This window comes from Ranitomeya variabilis, chromosome 2, assembly GCF_051348905.1.
Source record: "Ranitomeya variabilis isolate aRanVar5 chromosome 2, aRanVar5.hap1, whole genome shotgun sequence".
NCBI classification, from domain to species: Eukaryota; Metazoa; Chordata; class Amphibia; order Anura; family Dendrobatidae; genus Ranitomeya; species Ranitomeya variabilis.
The window spans coordinates 405,724,206-405,739,936 of NC_135233.1; the positions used below are offsets into that span (position 1 = coordinate 405,724,206).

At 50.4% G+C, this 15,731-nt stretch overlaps 1 long non-coding RNA gene across 1 annotated transcript; it reads right to left on the minus strand.

Moving 5' to 3' along the window:
• Nucleotides 1–2,550: 2,550 nt before the first annotated feature.
• On the minus strand, nt 2,551–3,417 carry LOC143809524 (uncharacterized). The gene is made up of 3 exons (XR_013222317.1): nt 3,355–3,417; nt 3,066–3,274; nt 2,551–2,748 (listed from the first exon to the last, which is right to left on the minus strand). It is a non-coding gene; the product is annotated as an uncharacterized LOC143809524 (long non-coding RNA).
• Between the last annotated feature and the right edge of the window lie 12,314 nt (nt 3,418–15,731).

A 15,731-nucleotide genomic window follows, 5' to 3' on the forward strand; every position in this document is an offset into this window, starting at 1 on the left:
CAAAATCAGGAGAGGAACAAGAATAATAGAAACTCGTCACCACTTCTGTATTTATCTCCCCCTCCTGGTTTTGGCTACAAATACTGATGTAAAATACTGAACGTGTGAATGGGACCTATGAATTACAGATGTGCCAACCCTTCTGCAACATGTAATTAAATACTCACAAAATAATATAACATTATGAGAATAAAACCCTGGACAGGCTACGTTTATGCCACATATAGACACATATAGCAGAAATATCTCCGGATAGAGTATCCCAAAATCATCCTGCACCCTTCATCTAGGGATAGGTAAGAAGCATTAATAATTCTATCAACAGTATTATGAAATCATATTTCTGGTTCTTTAACCAACCAGGACAAAACTGTAGAAAGGTAATGCATGGGCACCCACAAGACTCAACTGTAGAAATGGCATGATAATGGGTGGGCACCCACAGCACAAAACTATAGGATGGGCATAATAATGGGTGGGCACCCACAGAACACAACTGTAAGAATGGCATGATAATTGGTGGGGACCCACAGGACACAACTGTAGAAAGAGCATGACAATGGGCAGCGTGTCGGTGTGAACAGCATGTTGGTGTGAGCAGTGCATCGGTGTGAGCAGTGCATCGGTGTGTGCAGCGCATTGGTGTGGGCAGCACATTGGTGTGTGCAGCGCATCAGTGTGAGCAGTGCGTCGGTGTGAGCAGGGTGTCGCTGTGAGCAGCTCGTCGGTGTGGGCAGCGCTTTGGTGTGAGCAGCGCGTCGGTGTGGGCAGCGCGACGGTGTGAGCAGCACATCGGTGTGAGAAGCGTGTCGGTGTGAGCAGCGCATTGGTGTGTATAGCGCGTCAGTGTAAGCAGCGCGTCGGTGTGAGAAGCGCATCGGTGTGTGTGCAGCGCGTCAGCATGAGCAGCGCATCGGTGTGGGTAGCTTGTCAGTGTGAGAAGCGCGTCGGTGTGGGAAGCGCATCGGTGTGAGCAGCGCATCGGTGTGGGCAATGCATCGGTGTGTGCAGTGTGTCCGTGTGGGCAGCGAGTAGGTGCGAGCAGCACGTTGGTGTGGGCAGCGTGTCAGTGTGAGCAGCGCATTGGTGTGAGAAGTGTGTCGGTGTGAGCAGCGCGTCGGTGTGAGAAGTGCAACAAAATATAGGTCGGCACCACCGTCAGGGATCACCTATAGCATGCTACAGAGAAGCACTGACCCAAAGCAAGAAGAAAAGGGTAGCATGCATGATAAAAGGGATCACCACAAAAAATACCAAGACGAATTTGGGAGATGTAGGGATAGAAAAGAACCTCATATATCAGGCCTCTGTAGCTATAAATAGCCAAGAGGAGTAACCCATCCTATACTACCTGACATGAATAGACCAGGCCTCCTAGGTAGCGTTCCTGCAAGATAGGTCAGGACTGATAAGAGATGGCAGTAAGCAGGGGTGGCACCGGGCAAAAGCGCCCAACGCGTGTCGCCAGCGAACTGGCTTCTTCAGGGGCAGTATCGGTAGTGTCCCAAGTGCATGGTTTAAATACCTTAATGTTGATATGCGTAGACGGTACAGCTGGAGACCAGGGGGCTGGGAGCACAGCGTGTATAGATGAGGCCGGAAGTATACAGCAACTCCGACGCCTGCGCAGTAGAAGAACAGAGGCGGGGTCCCCACTCCGAGGCACCTGCCCAGATGCAGACGCGCAAGCGCCGGAGCGGCGCCCGTGCCCTGCAATCCAGGCCGGCGCCATGCAGAGGAAGGACACACCGCCGTGATCCCCAGTGCGCCGGCGCCTGCGCTGTGCAGGGTATGAAGTCTGATCCTCCTGTTCCAAGATGACCGCCCGGAGCTCAGTGCGCACGCGCAGACAGAGCAGAGGGCGGGCATCCAGTGAATAGTGCGCTCGGTGGTGAAAAATATATATAGAGAGAGCGCCCAGGTGTCATAGAACACATCCAAGATAGTGCGGTGATGTAAATATTGCGCAACAGATTACCCCCGCATATATATCTAGGGGCCAAGTTATGGAGTCCCTAACAGGATGCTGAGATTGTATGGGCACAATAATAGCATTAGAGGTATCACAAAAAGGGCATGTACACAAAAACAGTTACAGATAACCAATGACATTCTATAACTAATTGGCACCATATCAGGGAAGTGTCAGCAGCAGGAATACCACTGCAAAAATATTTAGAAAATAGTTTAGAAACCCCCTTTAAGAAAACCATGGTTTTCACGGATAGAAACTAGTTCATCTGTATTTGAGTAGATATACTGAGGAATATAACAATATAGAGACTCGAGATACCAGGAGGAAATAGGGAGGAAAAAAGCAGAAGATTAGGTTAAACAAACAATATTCAACATGTTCTATAGTTGTTTGTAATAGCCGGTGAAGAGTAATTCCTCATTCAGTCCATGTGGAGTAAGGGTGTTAAGATTATGAATCCATTTAGACTCACATCTCAGCAATCTCCTTACCACATCGCCACCCCGAATATTTTGTAAAACGCCCTCTAATCCCATGACCTTAAGCCCCCTTGGTTTTCCATTATGACAGTCCAAAAAATGCGCGGCAACAGATGAAATGCCCTTGCCCCTTGCACGGTCCCTTGATGCCATGGCAATGTTAGACAGGTGTTGCTGAGTTCTTCTACGCAATTCCTGCGTCGTCTGTCCCACGTAGATCAACGGACAATCACAGATAAGAGCATAAACAAGGCAGGAGGTTTTACAATTGAAGAAGGCTTTCTTCGGTGCAATCTGGAAAGGAGAGGCAATGAGCGTGAGTCCATTTTGTGCCACCATATATTGGCACACATTACACCCGCCACATGGGAATATTCCAAAGATCCTCATTCCCCTATTCAGTCTAACGGTGGGACGTACATAGTGGCTGTGGCAAAGCAAGTCCTTAAGATTTTTTGCCCGCCGGGCAATCAGTTTAGGAGTGGCCGAGATATAAGGTGTCAACCTTGGCTCACTTAATAGTGTGCCCCAGCCTCGGTCGAAGATCTTATAAATATCCCGCCACTGGTTGTTGAAGGTAGTCACAATGCCAAGTGGTGTAATTGACTCACGTGTCTGTCTCTGAAGTAAGTCCGATCGTACACTCTTCCGGGCCCTCTGATATGCAGATGAGATGACCTTCTTTGGATAGCCACGACGGCTGAAGCGGTCTGTAAGTATCTTTGCTTCATTTTGAAAATCTGACGGTAGACTGCAGTTCCTCTTTAGGCGCAAGAACTGGCCAGTTGGAATGCCATTCTTGAGGTGCCTAGGATGAAAACTAGAGTAGTGTAACAGACTATTCGTCGCTGTCGGTTTACGATAGAGTGTAGTGACAACATTTGAGCCCGCCACACTTACTTTCAGGTCTAGGAACTCCACCGAAGTTCGTGAGATGTGTGAAGTGAGCTTAATATTGTGAGGGTTATCATTCAAGTCAGCAATGAACCGCTCACATTCTTCTTCAGTGCCTGTCCAAAACATCACAATGTCATCAATAAACCGAAGCCACTTGAGACAACGTTCCCTAAATGCCACATGCTTGTACACAACCGACTCCTCCCACCACCCTAAAAATAAATTCGCATAAGAGGTGTGAGAAGTGCGTTGGTGTGAGCAGTGCGTTGGTGTGGGCAGTGCGTAGGTGTGAGCAATGTGTCGGTGTGTGCAGCGCGTCGGTGTGAGAAGTGCGTTGGTGTGAGCAGTGCTTCGGTGTGAGCAGCGCGTCGGTGTGAGCAGTGTGCCTTCGATGGCCATCTATCAATTTAGCAGAAAAATTAAGCAAACAAGCCTGCGGCCTGATTAACATTTTTCTTCATCAGATCGGATGAGCAGAAATTGCTGCTGAGGGGCACGGCTGAGAATTTTCTTTTGTGTTTTCTCTCGGGGAACTCATATTGGTTTCTGGATAGATGCAGAGGAATATTGATGTGTTGGTATTTTACCAAAGGGAGCGGAGCGTGCACCGTGCAGCTCGAATCAAAGCGTTCTGTCCATTTCTGTGTTTATCATGTTGCTTGCACTGGTGAGCCATGAACTGTTGCTTCAACAGTTTATACATTATTTATGCGCTGAAATTATAAATGTGCATGTTAAAAAAGAATAATCTGGTCGCGCAAAGCTTTAAGATATATGCATAGCAAATGTGATGGGCAAGGAACTCTTCCCAAATGATGTTCTTTTTTTCTACTTTTCCTGTTGCATATGAAACATGATTTTGAATGTGAGTCCGGGGTTTATTTTTGGAGTTTGCTCTCATTGCTGCAGAATAAAATGATTTTATTTCTACTATCGGTCAGTGCGAGGGATTTCTAGAGGATTCCTGCAGAGCCCCATAGAAGCCTCACGTGAGATCGCTGTAGACCTGTCGTCATTACTCACGGCGGTCACTGATCCAATCCAGGTTCAGTCTTATTCTCAAACGAACCTATTACAAGAGATGAGAAAAATACTTTGAAACTTAACCAATTTGTTATGAATCTCATGAAAAAATCAGATTCACCGTTAGTCCCAAATTATCAGGATCCAGATCATCTGGATGTGACTAGGCCCAATGTAGACAAGAAGGGCACAATGAAGACAAAGATGACCACAGAGAAGCGAGCGAAGTATCGGGTGGCAGCTGTGGTGGTGGGACACGTGCGGACATATGAGGGGGAGTCTCAGAACAGGTGAGGATGGGCTCAGGACAGATGAGGGGGGAGGCTCCGGACTGGAGAGGACGGGCTCAGGGCAGGAGAAGGGTGAGGCTCAGGACAGATGAGGGGGGGAGGCTCCGGACAGGTGAGGACGGGCTCAGGACAGGTGAAGACAGGCTCAGGACTGGTGAGGATGGGCTCAGGACTGGTGATGGAGGAGGCTCAGAATAAGTGAGGACGGGCTTAGGGCAGATGAAGAAGGGCTCAGGACAGGTGAGCATGGGCTCAGGACTGGTGAGGTGGGAGGCTCAGGACAGATGAGGGGGAGGCTCAGGACTGGTGAGGGGGAGTCTCAGGACAGGTGAGGATGGGCTCAGGGCAGGTGAGGGGGGAGACTCAGGACAGGTGAGGGGGAGGCTCAGGAGAGGCGAGGGGGGAGGCTCAGGACAGGTGAGGGGGAGGCTCAGGACAGGTGAGGGGGAGGCTCAGGACATGTGAGAGGGGAGGCTCTGGACTGGTGAGTGGGAGGCTCAGAACAGGTGAGGATGGGCTCAGGGCAGGTGAAGGTGAGGCTCAGGACAGATGAGGGGGAGGCTCCAGACTGGTGAGTGGGAGGCTGAGAACAGGTGAGGACGGGCTCAGGACAGTTGAAGACAGGCTCAGGACTGGTGAGGATGGGCTCAGGACTGGTGAGGGAGGAGGCTCAGAACAAGTGAGGATAGGCTTAGAGCAGATGAAGAAGGGCTCAGAACAGGTGAGGATGGGCTCAGGACTGGTGAGGATGGGCTCAGGACTGGTGAGGTGGGAGGCTCAGGACAGGTGAGGGGGAGGCTCAGGACAGGAGAGGGGGGAGGCTCAGGACAGGTGAGGATGGGCTCAGGGCAGGTGAGGGGGAGGCTCAGGACAGGTGGTGGGGAGGCTCATGACAGGTGAGGGGGAGGCTCAGGACAGGTGAGGATGGGCTCAGGGCAGGTGAGGGGGAGGCTAAGGACAGGTGAGGGAGGAGGCTCAGGACAGGTGAGGGGGGAGGCTCAGTGCAGGTGATGGCGAGGCTCAGGCCAGGTGAGGGGAAAGGCTCAGGACAGGTGAGGGGGAGGCTAAGGACAAGTGAGGATCGGCTCAGGGCAGGTGAATGGTGAGGCTCAGGGCAGATGAGGGGGGAGGCTCCGGACAGGTGAGGATGGGCTCAAGACAGGTGAAGACAGGCTCAGGACTGGTGAGGATGGGCTCAGGACTGGTAAGGGAGGAGGCTCAGGACAGATAAGGGGGAGGCTCAGGACTGGTGAGGGGGAGTTTCAGGACAGATGAGGATGGGCTCAGGACAGGTGAGGGGGAGGCTCAGGACAGGTGAGGGGGGAGGCTCAGGACAGGTGAGGGGGAGGCTCACGACAGGTGAGGGGGAGCTCAGGACAGGTGAGGGGTAGGCTCAGGACAGGTGAGAGGGGAGGCTCCGGACTGGTGAGTGGGAGGCTCAGAACAGGTGAGGACGGGCTCAGGACAGTTGAAGACAGGCTCAGGACTGGTGAGGATGGGCTCAGGACTGGTGAGGGAGGAGGCTCAGAACAAGTGAGGACAGGCTTAGAGCAGATAAAGAAGGGCTCAGGACAGGTGAGGATGGGCTCAGGACTGGTGAGGTGGGAGGCTCAGGACAGGTGAGGGGGAGGCTCTGGACAGGTGAGGGGGGAGGCTCAGGACATGTGAGGATGGGCTCAGGGCAGGTGAGGGGGAGGCTCAGGACAGATAAGGGGGAGGCTCAGGACTGGTGAGGGGGAGTTTCAGGACAGATGAGGATGGGCTCAGGACAGGTGAGGGGGAGGCTCAGGACAGGTGAGGGGGGAGGCTCAGGACAGGTGAGGGGGAGGCTCACGACAGGTGAGGGGGAGCTCAGGACAGGTGAGGGGTAGGCTCAGGACAGGTGAGAGGGGAGGCTCCGGACTGATGAGTGGGAGGCTCAGAACAGGTGAGGACGGGCTCAGGACAGTTGAAGACAGGCTCAGGACTGGTGAGGATGGGCTCAGGACTGGTGAGGGAGGAGGCTCAGAACAAGTGAGGACAGGCTTAGAGCAGATAAAGAAGGGCTCAGGACAGGTGAGGATGGGCTCAGGACTGGTGAGGTGGGAGGCTCAGGACAGGTGAGGATGGGCTCAGGGCAGGTGAGGGGGAGGCTCAGGACAGATAAGGGGGAGGCTCAGGACTGGTGAGGGGGAGTTTCAGGACAGATGAGGATGGGCTCAGGACAGGTGAGGGGGAGGCTCAGGACAGGTGAGGGGGGAGGCTCAGGACAGGTGAGGGGGAGGCTCACGACAGGTGAGGGGGAGCTCAGGACAGGTGAGGGGTAGGCTCAGGACAGGTGAGAGGGGAGGCTCCGGACTGATGAGTGGGAGGCTCAGAACAGGTGAGGACGGGCTCAGGACAGTTGAAGACAGGCTCAGGACTGGTGAGGATGGGCTCAGGACTGGTGAGGGAGGAGGCTCAGAACAAGTGAGGACAGGCTTAGAGCAGATAAAGAAGGGCTCAGGACAGGTGAGGATGGGCTCAGGACTGGTGAGGTGGGAGGCTCAGGACAGGTGAGGATGGGCTCAGGACTGGTGAGGGGGGAGGCTCAGGACAGGTGAGGGGGAGGCTCTGGACAGGTGAGGGGGGAGGCTCAGGACATGTGAGGATGGGCTCAGGGCAGGTGAGGGGAGGCTCAGGACAGGTGAGGGGGGAGGCTCAGGACAGGTGAGGATGGGCTCAGAGCAGGTGAGGGGGAGGCTGAGGACAGGTGAGGGAGGAGGCTCAGGACAGGTGAGGGGGGAGGCTCAGGGCAGGTGAGGGGGGAGGCTCAGGACAGGTGAGGGAAAAGGCTCAGGACAGGTAAGGGGGAGGCTCAGGACAGGTGAGGATGGGCTCAGGGCAGGTGAGGGGGAGGCTCAGGACAGGTGAGGGGGAGGCTCAGGACAGGTGAAGGGGAGGCTCAGGACAGGTGAGGATGGGGTCAGGGCAGGTGAGGGGGAGGCTCAGGACAGGTGAGGGGGGAGGCTCAGGACAGGTGAGGGTGGAGGCTCAGAGCAGGTGATGGAAGAGGCTCAGGGCAGGTGAGGGGGGAGGCTGTTATGATCCTTAGTGGTTGAGGATCACAAATTACTCCAGCTAAGTAACAAACATAGGACAAGCTCTAGGGAGGTGGCAAACTGGACTGACCGCAAATCTGAACCTATCCAAACACTCTAGAAGTAGCCGGTGAACGTGCCTAAAAATCCTAGACGTCTCGAGCCAGCCTGAGGAACTAACTACCCCGAGAGAGAAAGAAAAGACCTCTCTTGCCTCCAGAGAAATAATCCCCAAAGATATAGAAGCCCCCAACAGATAATAACGGTGAGGTAAGAGGAAGGCACATACACAGGGGTGAAAGCAGATTCAGCAAATGAGGCCCACTAATACTAGATAGCAGAAAATAGAAAAGGGAATCTCTGCGTTCAGTAAAAAACCCTTACAAAATATCCACTCTGAGATTTCAAGAACCCCCACACCAACTAACGGTGTGGGGGGAGAACCTCAGTCCCCTAGAGCAACCAGCAAGCGAGGAAATCACATTTTAGCGAGCTGGACTAAAAACATAATGAACACTGATAATCAAAAAATGATCAAACAAAAACTTAGCTTGTCTTGGAGAGACTGGGAGCAAGGTAGACACAAGGAATCTGAAGAGCACTGAATACATTGTTAGCAGGCCAGGAACTGAGTAACCAGGTGAGCTAAATAGGAAACCAACCAAGGATAACGAACCAGCTGATGCTGCAACCTGCAGAAAGACAACACTACACAGTACCGCTTGTGACCACTAGAGGGAGCCCAAAAATAGAGTTCACAACAGTACCCCCCCCCTTGAGGAGGGGTCACCGAACCCTCATCAAGACCCCCAGGGCGATCAGGATGAGCCGCGTGGAAGGCACGAACCAAATCGGCCGCATGAACATCAGAGGCGACAACTCAGGAATTGTCCTCCTGACCATAGCCCTTCCACTTAACCAAATACTGAAGCCTCCGTCTAGAGATACGAGAATCCAAAATCTTCTCCACCACGTACTCCAATTCGCCCTCGACCAGCACCGGAGCAGGAGGCTCAACAGAAGGAACCACAGGTACCACATACCTCCGCAACAAAGACCTATGGAACACATTATGAATGGCAAACGATGCTGGGAGATCCAAACGAAAAGACACCGGGTTAAGGATTTCCAAGATCTTATAAGGACCGATGAAGCGAGGCTTGAATTTAGGAGAGGAGACCTTCATAGGAACATACCGAGAAGACAGCCACACCAAATCCCCAACTTGACACAGACATAGCTTTCCAATCTAAAACTGGATTATGAGATTGCAGCCATGGCAGACCCAAAACGACAACATCATGCAAATTATGCAGAACGAGAAAGCGAATCACCTCCTGATGTACGGGAGTCATGCACATGGTCATTTGCGTCCAACACTGAGGCTTATTCTCAGCCAATGGCGTAGCATCAATTCCCCTCAGAGGAATAGGAAATTCCAAAGGCTCCAGGACAAAACCACAGCGCCTGGCAAACGACAAATCCATCAGATTCAGGGCAGCACCCGAATCCACAAAAGCCATAACCGGGTAGGACGACAAAGAACAAATCAAAGTAACAGACAAAATAAATTTAGGCTGTATAGTACCAATGGTGACAGGTTTAGCGATTTTTTTTAAGCGTTTAGAGCATGCTGAGATAACATGAGTAGAATCACCACAGTAAAAGCACAACCCATTTTGACGTCTATGACTTTGTCGCTCAATTCTGGTCAGAGTTCGGTCACATTGCATAGACTCAGGTCTCTGTCCAGAAAATACCGCCAAAGGATGAGCAGATTTGCGCTCCCGCAAACGCCGATCAACCTGAATGGCTAAAGCCATAGAATCACTCAGAATTGTAGGGGTGGGAAACCCCACCATAACATTCTTAACGGCCTCAGAAAGACCTTCTCTGAAATTTGCAGCCAGGGCACACTCATTCCATTGAGTAAGCACCGACCATTTCCGAAATTTTTGACAATACACCTCTGCTTCATCCTGACCTTGAGAGATAGCCAGCAACGCTTTTTCTGCCTGATTCTCAAGATTAGGCTCCTCATAAAGCAGTCCAAGAGACAGAAAAAAATGCATCTACATTAAGCAATGCAGGATCTCCTGGCGCCAGAGAGAAAGCCCAATCTTGAGGGTCGCCACGCAACAAGGAGATAACAATTTTAACTTGCTGAGCGGAATCACCAGAGGAACGAGGTCTCAGAGATAGAAATAACTTACAATTATTCTTAAAATTTTGAAACCTAGATCTATCTCCAGAAAACAACTCAGGAATGGGTATCTTTGGTTCTGACATAGGGCTACGAGTAACAAAATCCTGAATACTTTGCACCCGTGCTGTAAGATGATCCACACTAGAAGTCAGAGTCTGAACATTCATGTCTGCAGCTGAGCTCAAAACCACCCAGAGTTCAAGGGGATGAAAGAAGCTAAACAGACTGCAGCAAAGGAAAAGCGGGAGGGAAAAAAAAAAAAAATGTACTCAGGTCTTCTTTTTATCCCACTACTGCGATGCATTAAACACTTTTTGGCCTGCTATACTGTTATGATCCTTAGTGGTTGAGGATCACAAATTACTCCAGCTAAGTAACAAACATAGGACAAGCTCTAGGGAGGTGGCAAACTGGACTGACCGCAAATCTGAACCTATCCAAACACACTAGAAGTAGCCGGTGAACGTGCCTAAAAATCCTAGACGTCTCGAGCCAGCCTGAGGAACTAACTACCCCTAGAGAGAAAGAAAAGACCTCTCTTGCCTCCAGAGAAATAATCCCCAAAGATATAGAAGCCCCCAACAGATAATAACGGTGAGGTAAGAGGAAGGCACATACACAGGGGTGAAAGCAGATTCAGCAAATGAGGCCCACTAATACTAGATAGTAGAAAATAGAAAAGGGAATCTCTGCGGTCAGTAAAAAACCCTTACAAAATATCCACTCTGAGATTTCAAGAACCCCCACACCAACTAACGGTGTGGGGGGAGAACCTCAGTCCCCTAGAGCAACCAGCAAGCGAGGAAATCACATTTTAGCGAGCTGGACTAAAAACATAATGAACACTGATAATCAAAAAATGATCAAACAAAAACTTAGCTTGTCTTGGAGAGACTGGGAGCAAGGTAGACACAAGGAATCTGAAGAGCACTGAATACATTGTTAGCAGGCCAGGAACTGAGTAACCAGGTGAGCTAAATAGGAAACCAACCAAGGATAACGAACCAGCTGATGCTGCAACCTGCAGAAAGACAACACTACACAGTACCGCTTGTGACCACTAGAGGGAGCCCAAAAATAGAGTTCACAACAGGAGGCTCAGGACAGGTGAGGATGGGCTCAGGACTGGTGAGGTGGGAGGCTCAGGACAGGTGAGGGGGAGGCTCAGGACAGGTGAGGTGGGAGGCTCAAAACAGGTGAGGATGGGCTCAGGGCAGGTGAGGGGCGAAGCTCAAGACAGGTGAGGAGGAGGCCCAGGATAGGTGAGGGGGAGGCTCAGGACAGGTGAGGGGGGAGGCTCAGGACAGGTGAGGATGGGCTCAGGGCAGGTGAGGGGGGAGGCTCAGGATAGGTGAGGGGGGAGGTTCGGGACAGGTGAGGGGGGAGGCTCAACACGGGAGGCTCAGGACAGGTGAGGTGGGAGGCTCAGGACAGGTGAGGATTGGCTCAGGGCAGGTGATGGGTGAGGCTCAGGACATGTGAGGATGGGCTCAGGGCAGGTGATGGATGAGGCTCAGGATAGGTGAGGATGGGCTCAGGGCAGGTGAGGGGGGACGTTCAGGACAGGTGAGGGGGAAACTCAGGACAGGTGAGGGGGGAGGATCAGGACAGGTGAGGGGGAGGCTCAGGACAGGTTAGGGGGGAGGCTCAGGACAGGTGAGGATGGGCTCAGGGCAGGTGAGGGGGGAGGCTCAGGACAGGTGAGGGGGGAGGCTCAGGGCAGGTGATGGGTGATGCTCAGTGCAGGTGAGGGGGGAGGCTCAGGACAGGTGAGGATAGGCTCAGGGCAGGTGATGGATGAGGCTCAGGATAGGTGAGGGGGAGATTCAAGACAGGTGAGTGGGAGGCATAGGACAGGTGAGGAGGAGGCTCAGGACAGGTGAGGTGGGAGGCTTAGGACAGGTGAGGATGGGCTCAGGGCAGGTGATAGGTGAGGCTCAGGACAGGTGGGGATGGGCTCAGGGCAGGTGATGGATGAGGCGCAGGATAGGTGAGGGGGGAGGTTCAGGACAGGTGAGGGGGGAAGCTCAGGACAGGTGAGGATGGGCTCGGGGCAGGTGATGGGTGAGGCTCAGGGTAGGTGAGGGGGAAGGCTCAGGGCACGTGAGGGGGGAGGCTCAGGACAGGTGAGAGGGAGGCTGTTGTGAATTCTGCTCTTGGGCTCCCTCCGGTGGTTGTTGGTGGTAGTGCAGTTGTCTTTTGGGTTGTAATCCAGGGCAGGTGTTTCTGCTGATTGCAGCTCTATTAGGTATTTAGGTGTGCAGGATCCATGAGTCCGTGCCAGTTGTCCATTGTACTTGGAGGGATTGCATTTCTCTCTGGTTCCTCATGCCCTGCTGCCAAATTCAGCTAAGATAAGTGTCTGGTTTTTGTCTCTGAGCACACATGCAGTGTGCTTTGCAATTCAGTGCAATTCATTGTTTTTTTGTCCAGCTTAGACTTTGTTTGGATTTTTCAGTCATGCTGGATTCTCAGGAGATGCAGATATACTTTCTATGTCTTTAGTTAGATGTAGAATATTTGTATTATCTGCTGTGGATATTTTTAGGATTTTTATACTGACCGCTTAGAATTCTGTCCTATCCTTTTCTATTTAGCTAGAAGTGCCTCTTTTGCTAAATCCTGTTTTTCTGCCTGCGTGTGTCTTTCCTCTTATACTCACAGTCAATATTTGTGGGGGGCTGCCTATCCTTTGGGGTTCTGCTCTGAGGGAAGATAGAATTCCCATTTCCATCTATAGGGGTATTTAGTCCTCCGGCTGTGTCGAGGTGTCTAGGACGTGTTAGGTACATCCCACGGCTACTTCTAGTTGCGGTGTTAGTTTAGGGTTTGCGGTCAGTACAGGTACCACCTACTCCTGAGAAAGTCTCTCATGCGGCTCCAAGGTCACCGGATCATAACAGTACAACTGGCCAACAATGAGTTAAATGCATCTCAGAAGAAGGGAAGGAAGAGCCTTTTTTTTTCTGTAGCCTGCTTTGTCTTTTCTTCCCTCTTTTCCTCTGGGTGACTGAGGAGTCTTGTGCTAGCATGGATGTTCAGGGATTAGTTTCTCGTGTAGACCAGCTTGCTGCTATGGTACAGGGTATTTCTGATTATATTGTTCAGACTCCGCTTTTAGAGCCTAGGATTCCTACTCCTGATTTGTTTTTTGGGGACAGGTCCAAATTTTTGAGTTTTAAAAACAACTGTAAACTGTTTTTTGCTCTGAAGCCTCGTTCCTCTGGTGATCCCATTCAGCAGGTTAAAATTGTCATCTCCCTGCTGCATGGCGACCCTCAGGATTGGGCATTTTCCCTGGAATCTGGGAATCCGGCCTTGCTTAATGTAAATGCCTTTTTTCAGGCTCTAGGATTATTATATGATGAACCAAATTCTGTGGATCAAGCGGAGAAGACCTTGTTGGCCCTGTTTCAGGGTCCAGAAGCGGCAGAATTGTATTGTCAGAAATTTAGAAAATGGTCTGTGCTGACTAAATGGAATGAGGATGGTTTGGCGGCAATTTTCAGAAAGGGTCTTTCTGAATCTGTTAAAGATGTTATGGTGTGGTTTCCCACACCTGTTGGTCTGAGTGATTCTATGTCTCTGGCCATTCAGATTGATCGGCGCTTGCGGGAGCGCAGAACTGTGCGCGCTGTGGCGTTGTCCTCAGAGCAGATGCCTGAGCCTATGCAGTGTGATAGGATTCTGTCTAGAACGGAACAACAAGGATTCAGACGTCAGAATAGGTTGTGTTTTTATTGTGGCGATGCTTCTCGTGTCATTTCAGTCTGCCCAAAGCGTACAAATAGAATCGCTAGTTCAGTTACCATCGGAACTGTACAACCTAAATTTCTGTTATCTGTGACCTTGATCTGCTTATTGTCGTCATTTTCTGTCATGGCGTTTGTGGATTCAGGCGCCGCTTTGAACTTAATGGACTTTGAATTTGCCAGGCTTTGTGGTTTCCCCTTGCAGTCTTTGCAGAACCCTATTCCTTTAAGGGGCATTGATGCTACACCTTTGGCTAAAAATAAACCACAGTTTTTGACACAGGTGACCATGTGCATGGCGCCAGCCCATCAGGAAGATTGTCGTTTTCTGGTGTTGCATAATTTGCATGATGCTATTGTGCTGGGTTTTCCATGGTTGCAGATACATAATCCTGTGTTGGATTGGAAGTCTATGTCTGTGACTAGTTGGGGTTGTCAGGGGGTTCATAATGACGTTCCTGTGATGTCAATCTCCTCTTCCTCCTCTTCTGAAGTTCCAGAGTTTTTGTCTGATTTTCAGGATGTATTCGATGAGCCCAAGTCCAGTTCCCTTCCACCGCATAGGGACTGTGATTGTGCTATTGACTTGATTCCAGGCTATAAGTTTCCTAAGGGCAGACTTTTCAACCTGTCTGTGCCGGAACATACCGCCATGCGGAGTTATGTTAAGGAGTCTTTGGAGAAAGGGCATATTCGGCCATCTTCTTCACCTTTGGGAGCGGGATTTTTTTTTGTTGCTAAGAAGGATGGCTCCTTGAGACCCTGTATTGATTATCGCCTCTTGAATAAGATCACGGTCAAGTTTCAATACCCTTTACCCTTGCTTTCCGATTTGTTTGCTAGGATTAAGGGGGCTAGATGGTTTACTAAAATTGACCTTCGGGGGGCATATAATCTTGTTCGTATTAAGCAGGGTGACGAATGGAAAACTGTGTTTAATACGCCCGAAGGCCATTTTGAATACCTTGTGATGCCATTCGGGCTCTCTAATGCTCCATCTGTTTTTTCGTCCTTCATGCATGATATCTTCCGGAATTATCTTGATAAATTCATGTGTTGTGAATTTGGATTCTGGGCTCCCCCGGTGGCTACTGGTGGAATTGAACTTGTGACATCATCTTCCCTGTTCACCTGTTCTGATTAGATCTGGGTGTCGCTATATAACCTGGCTTCTCTGTTAGATGCTTGCCGGTCAGCAATGTTATCAGAAGCCTCTCTGTGCTTGTTCCTGCTCCCAGACATCTACTAGATAAGTTGGACATTCGTCCATGTTTTGTTTTTGTATTTTGGTTCCAGTTCACAGCTGCAGTTTCGTTACTGTGTCTGGAAAGCTCTTGTTGATCAGGAATTGCCACTCTGGTATTATGAGTTAATGCCAGAGTCCTAAAGTAATTTCTGGATGTGTTTTGTTAGGGTTTTCTACTGACCATGAAAGTATGCTTTCTGTCTTCTGCTATCTAGAAAGCGGACCTCAAATTTGCTAAAACTATTTTCCTGCTGCGTTTGTTGTTTCATCTCATATCACCGCCAATATATGTGGGGGGCTTCTGTCTCCTTTTTGGGCATTTCTCTAGAGGTGAGTCAGGTCTTATATTTCCCTCTGCTAGCATTATTTAGTTCTCCGGCCGGCGCTGGGCATATAGGGATAAAAAGTAGGACATGCTACCTGGCTACTTCTAGATGATGCGGTAGGTTTAGTTCATGGTCAGTACAGTTACATCTTCCAAGAGCTTGTTCCTATTGAGGCTTATGCTAGTTCTCTGGCCATGGAGATCATGACAGTTTGACCGGCCCACTAAAGGGTTAAAATCCTTGGCTGAGAAAGGAGAGAAATAAGAAGTCTGCTGAAAATTTTTTTTTTTTTTTTTTTTTCTCTAGTAGTTAGTGTGCTCTTAATTGGATCACTTGCCAGTCTGTCTATGCTGCAGTCTTTCTTTTTTTTCTCTCTCCTTCTAATCTTTGAATGGCTCTATGTTCACCTGTCTATAATGGATCTACAGAGTGTAACTGCAGGTTTGAATAATCTCGCCACGAAAGTACAAAGTTTGCA